At 38.7% G+C, this 6,000-nt stretch overlaps 1 protein-coding gene across 1 annotated transcript in view; it reads left to right on the top strand.

Moving 5' to 3' along the window:
- The first annotated feature begins 666 nt into the window (after window positions 1-666).
- Window positions 667-6,000, top strand: part of LOC103495059 (gibberellin 2-beta-dioxygenase 6-like) — a 56,054-nt gene continuing 50,720 nt past the window's right edge. Inside the window, exon 1 of the mRNA XM_051090853.1 lies at window positions 667-683. The gene's annotated coding sequence lies outside the window, so the exon portion shown is untranslated. The remainder of the gene's footprint in view (window positions 684-6,000) is intronic.

Raw genomic sequence — 6,000 nt, 5'->3', positions numbered from 1 at the left:
GAGTGTTTCTTGGTTGATTTTCCACCATTCTTCTTATTGGATCTAAAACCCAAATGTCCGTACACAAAGTGAAATCTTCTTGTATAAGAGATTATTTCATGCTAATTTTTCATTTACCATATAGGTGCTCTATCTTGAAATTCAAAGGACTCAACTTGAGTGACTTTTTGCCTTACAATCATGCAAATCTCAGAACTGTAAAAAAAATTTCTCTTTTGTTCTAAGCATTCAAAGAAATGAATTTCTCTCTCTCTTTCAGTTGCACATAAGAGAAGGGATAGAAGATGTTTAAAGGTAGAACGATTAAAAAGTAGAAGAAGATGATAAGAAGAAAGGTTGGGGAAAGAAGAAAGAACTGTAGAGGAAAACTTGTTCGACTAGGTTTATCTTCTTTGTTGCTTTTCAATATGTGATGAATTTTACAAAATAATTCTCTCTCAACCTCACTTCTAACTTCTTTTGTATGTAGAAATTTAAAGGATATGCTTCAACAATGAGCCTGATGGTTACATCAGAAAATAGGTATTTTGTTTTCGTTTCTTTTCGTCCTCCACCTTTACAAGTAACATGAAAATCGCTACTTTGGTCTATTTGTCAAGTAGTTCAAAATCGATTACATCAAGGGATCATATGAATTTTGTTTTCTCTAACGACTTGGTCAGAATGTTGAAGCATTGCCCAAGGTATGGATCCTGACCACTTCGATTTCTCTTATCTCAATCTCTTCTCTAATGAAGTGATACCTAATATTTATATATTTTATTATGTTGTGAAACTGATGATTCTTAGTTAGATAGATTACGCTCTAGTTATCACAACATATTTTTACTTTGCTTGTTAAATTTTGAAATCATTTGATAACCCTTTTTCTCTCAAAGTTTTAAATCCCCACATCACATTTGACTTATTGACAACTAAAGAAACTCCCTGAATATTGATTGAGATATTAGGATTGTGAATCATGAATATTGTCGAATTGCCCCCTTGGCTGCATAGCCCTTCTCTTGGCTGCATGACAACCTCTTTAGAGCTTCTTGACATTTCCTAAATACCTAGCTTCCTTGCCTAGCCTTGTTCTATAAAGGTTGTCTTGATGCCTCTTGGAACATACCACATCTCAACCTTTGGCTGCCCAACTTGTCTTTTTAAAGGTTCTCTCGACACTTTTGGTTGCCTAGAGTATGCAACGCCCTAGCCAACACTTAGCCAATTTTCAAAAATTCTTTAGGCCTTCCTTTGTTACAAAGACTTTTTTTTTTTGTCATCTTTAAAACAATGACACATCTTCCATAACATTTGAACTTAACCATCCAATCTTATTAAATTCATTTCCAATCTATCTTAAAGCAACAATCTTAGACCATCTTTCTTCTAACCTCAACCTCTAATCTCCTCTTGAGTTCCTTAGATGACTTAAGGATTCTTGGGTTTTGAGGTTTACAAGCGAGATGCACGTCTTCCTTCTTGAAAATATGAACAGTAGTGTACAAAGGAGGAACGCGTTGCAAATCTTCCTTAGGGTTAAGGAGTTCTTCTTGGCTAACAATGCACTTTTGATCAAGTAAGGGCTTATTAAGGTTAGGTCGCGAGTTGGAGGATGTTGTTATGATGATGAGGGATTTAGAAAGTGGCGAGAGGATAATAGGTAACATTCAATGACATTTCATAGATCATTCTTGATCATAAATTCACAACCTGTTCTTACAATGAGTCTAGGTAGTACTAACACCTCATCGTCAAAAGATTGCTCAGGCGTCAAAACACCTCTTTGTCAAAAGATGAACATAGGGTACAATTTTCATTGTATCCTTCTCCTCATAGGCACAACAAAGTATACCTTGCCTGATGGATTTAAGCATAGGCTCGCCAACCAAGAGAGGAGAGTGAAGTCATGAAGTTGAAGGTTAGAAGCAACGTTACCGAGTGAAAGAGGTTAACAAGATAAAAAGGGGAAGACTGAAGGTTGAAGGAGGGGAGGATTCAGAGTCAAGGAGAGGAGGAAGAGTGAAGCAATGAAGGCCTAAAACCCCTGTGATTCTCTGAGCCCTGAAAAGGGCAATGCCCAAGATAAGACCTCCGAAACAAAGGGCTAAAGAGCCCCTGTGATTCTTTGAGCCCGGACAAAGGGAAATGGAAAAGATAAGAAACCGAGCTTTCATTTTCATTCTATCGGAATGTGTACGGCTGAGATTGTCGTAATCTTAATTTCTTCTTAGCAGAAGATAGCCTCTGGTCCTCTGTTGAGGTGCACTAAGCTCAGTGCTTCCCGGATCTTGAGTCAGAGTTCAGGATCTGAGGAAGAGGCAGAGTGAAGCGCAGCAGCTGCTGTTTTTGACTTTACCGATGAAAGAAAGAGTGGAAGCAGAAGAAGAAGAGAAAGAGTTCCAGATCTTAGGATCAACTCATTAATCCTGAGCTTTCTTGTTCTCAATCAGAGTCAGAGAATTAATCTACCACGAACCGGTACTCGAGTTTCTATTAAGCAGAGGAGCGAAGTACGAGATCGAAGATGCTCAGCTCCTTTACTGAGAAAGGAAAGGTTAGAATCGACTGACGAAAGAGGTTAAGCAAAGAAGCTCAGCGGATTCAATAAAAGGAAGACTTCAGAACCCAAGGCCTAATAACCCCTGCTGATTCTCTGAGACCGAAACAAGGCTCAGGTTAATATGGATAGTCCTTCAGACTCCGGACCTCTTTTATCCACAGAAAAATATGACCTTGTTCACGCAAATTCTTTGCACCTTTGTTTTTCCACTGATCTTGTGCTAGTGAATATGAGACTAGTCCCTATTCCTTCCTAACTGGCATGCTTTGTTGGAATACAGTTTGAGAGTGGGAAAAAAGGACAGATTGCAGGGCATCTCACTTCTTTAACCAATGTGATATAGTTTGTGTTAAAAGCCCTATTCTGGACGAATGAGCTAGGTTAGTCGCATATCGGTTTTTCACCAATGGGATTGAAATGGCTTGGGGCTCCAGTAGGAAGTCATCTCAAAGGACAAGCTTGATCCTAGCTTGACTGCTACCCTTTTCCTTAGACCGTTAGGAAAGGAATGATATAATAGCTCGACTGAACACCAGTAGTCAAGTAGTCAACCTACTTCCTCTTTCAAGAAGATAGGTCTTGTCCCCCTTAGTTTCACTTCAAAATAAGAAGGGGTCTTTCTAAGATCTTTCCCTAATAGTCAGATTCAGGTCTACATAGTCAGACTGAGTTTCATGAGTCAGATTCAATAGCTGGATTCGGGATTCACTCCCAACTGGCATTGAATTCGATCGGAAGGGGGAACTCATTTGATTAGGGTAGCTTGAAGGAGACGGTCTCGGATATGCTTTCCCTAGTTTAGAGGTTAGAACTAGCATAGAATTCAAGTCTCAAAGACTGATTCCGTTCATTCATCACAGTTCCAAGGGAATGAATTGAATAAGAGTTCGAGTCGAATCGATAAGAAGAAGAAATCCTGTACGGGAACAAGAGGTAAGGAATTCTCATGAGCACGTTGCCGCTTGGGTGCTTTTCATTCAATCAGAGATCCATGCTACAGAAGTGCTTTCATTCGTATCACGCTTTTTCCTGTGATAATGGAAGTTGCCGAATCCATCCTCAAAGAGTCTTCTTTCTTTCTACATCTGATAAATAGACATCTTTCGACCAGTCCAGTCCGGAAGACTCATATAACAATGTGGCCCCACTCCTACTTGGCGACACATGCTTTGCAAATCTCTATAGAAATCAGTTAGTTCAAATACATTTCTCAAAACATGCTTTAAGATATCACTAGTGAAACATTCTTATAAATTATTTTAAAAGTTTATTTATTCACTCACAAACTTGATCCAACCCTTGGCTCAGAAATTCCTTCAAATCCTTCTTGATTTGAAAATTTCATATTTATGTCTTAATTAATCCCTTAACTATAGGAAATATCCAAAATTTGCTCAAAATTTTCAAAAACACCAAAACAACCTAAAAATGATGCCATAACACTACTGGTCGCATGGCATAAGTACAGGCAGCACGCGTGCATGCATAGAGCTTAAGAATGCCCACGTGCTTGCCTTACACGCACACATGCATCGTCCGCCTAGTCGCATGGTGTCACAATCTGAGTTGGATTTTTCTGTTGGAAGGTATTTTCATGTGGGTGCGTACTGCTTATTTTTATGCTACACCCGAAATACTGTACTCAGGGTTTCAAACCTTCTATGAGTGATCGGAAAGTTTTAGTAGCCTTTGTTCTTCCTCTTGCATGCTTGCTTTTAGGGATGAGAAAAATTGTCAGATCATTTAGTTATTTAATATCAAAATCATATGCAATAATAGGGTTTCTTGGTTAATAACTAAGACCGAAGAGAAGCCTCTTCAACAAGAGAAAAGGATGCAATCGGTACGTGGGGTGGTCAACGACCCATTGGAGGCTAAGGTGCAAGATAGATAGGATACTAGTGGCATGAATGGTCGGAGACAAGGGAAAAGCCCTCTTTTCTTTGAATTACCCGATTTGTTAAGAAGGAATGTTTGAAATCAATTGAAAAAAGGAGACATTGATACGCTTTGAATGCGGGTTTGAGTGCGATTAATGCTCTTCCCTTGTCGATCGTGGAGTTAATTTTGCATGTCGACTAAATCACTCAAATAGGGAATATTGCGTGATTCAGGGCGAAGTTGGTTCAACTTTCTGGTTGAATGATCAAGTCAAAGAAGAAAGAAGATTGGACATGTCCCGTTGGTGTGAGGAAAGAGATCTCCGTGGTCGACTTTCCTTTTTGCCTCCTACCTCTTTTGGTGTGGTTGTCCCTGAACTGATTATTTACATGTCAACCGAATCTGTAGTAGGTGAAGGACTTATTCATTCCACTGATTTGCATTTGCTTATTAGCGAAAATGCACAATTTGCAAGGTTTTAGTTATGGTTGGCAGCAAGAAATCATTCAAAATCAGCCAATTTTCATCTTTTATCGTTAGATAAGATAAGTCTGACTCCTTCAGCGGGGTTTGAAAGGAAATATGAATATGAATTTTTGAGTCATTCGGACCACTAAAAAAGAGTCTTCGATAGAGTTTAAACAGTAACCTCCTTCACTCGCTAAGCATCTCTTCAACCTATGACTCTGCTCGCCCTTTCTACTCCTAACCCTCTGACTCGATTTTTAGCCTTATATAGACAGATATAATAGTTGCATCCTTCTTATCCCTTGAAACTGCCTATGGATCTTGTTATGCTTCTTCCACTAAGAAAAGAAAGATCAAGCCTTGCATAGTGTGAACCTAATAAATATTCAAATTTTAAAAAAATTCAAATTCTCTATTCTTAGAATAAATACCATGTCTACTTTGTTTTCTAGCTTAGAAAAGCATGTCGCCTAACCCATAAGCATGGAGCTCGGATTTGTGATTGTGTTTGTTATTTGAATATTTTAAATATATTGAAAATGCATACTTTGATAGCTTAGAAATGAGCAGAAGACATGCTATTCATTTTCTTAATATTGTGAATACTGTATATACTTAATAATATGTGCTGAAAACACGTGTTGCTGAAAACATAACCTAACCAAAACCAGACTTGCCTATCCCTTAGAGTTCAGCCAGTACCTCAATATTAGAACTTGTGTGGGGAATTCTTCACTTTTGGCCTAACCAAAATCAGACCTGCTTAGCCCTTAGTGTTCAGCTGGTTAGGTCAAGTAGAATGCGTTGAGCTCCTTTAGTATTAGAACTCGTGTGTGAAACTCTTTATTTTTGCTCTAACCAAAATCACACCTGCCTAGCCCTTTGAGTTCAGTTGGTTAGATAAAGTAGAATGCGTTGGGGTCCTTCAGTATCAGAACTTGTGTGAAGAACTCTTCACTTTTGGCTTAACCAAAACCATACCTACCTAGCCCTTAGAGTTCAGTCGGTTAGGTTAAGTAGAATGCGTTGGGCTCCCTCAGTATCAGAACTTGTGTGGGGAACTATTCACTTGAAAATTTTTTGGTCTCTTCTTTCTTTCTTGGAAT

This window comes from Cucumis melo, chromosome 10, assembly GCF_025177605.1.
Source record: "Cucumis melo cultivar AY chromosome 10, USDA_Cmelo_AY_1.0, whole genome shotgun sequence".
NCBI lineage: Eukaryota > Viridiplantae > Streptophyta > Magnoliopsida > Cucurbitales > Cucurbitaceae > Cucumis > Cucumis melo.
Note: the sequence above shows the minus strand (reverse complement) of the source record. Positions and strands in the feature narration are given on the sequence as shown.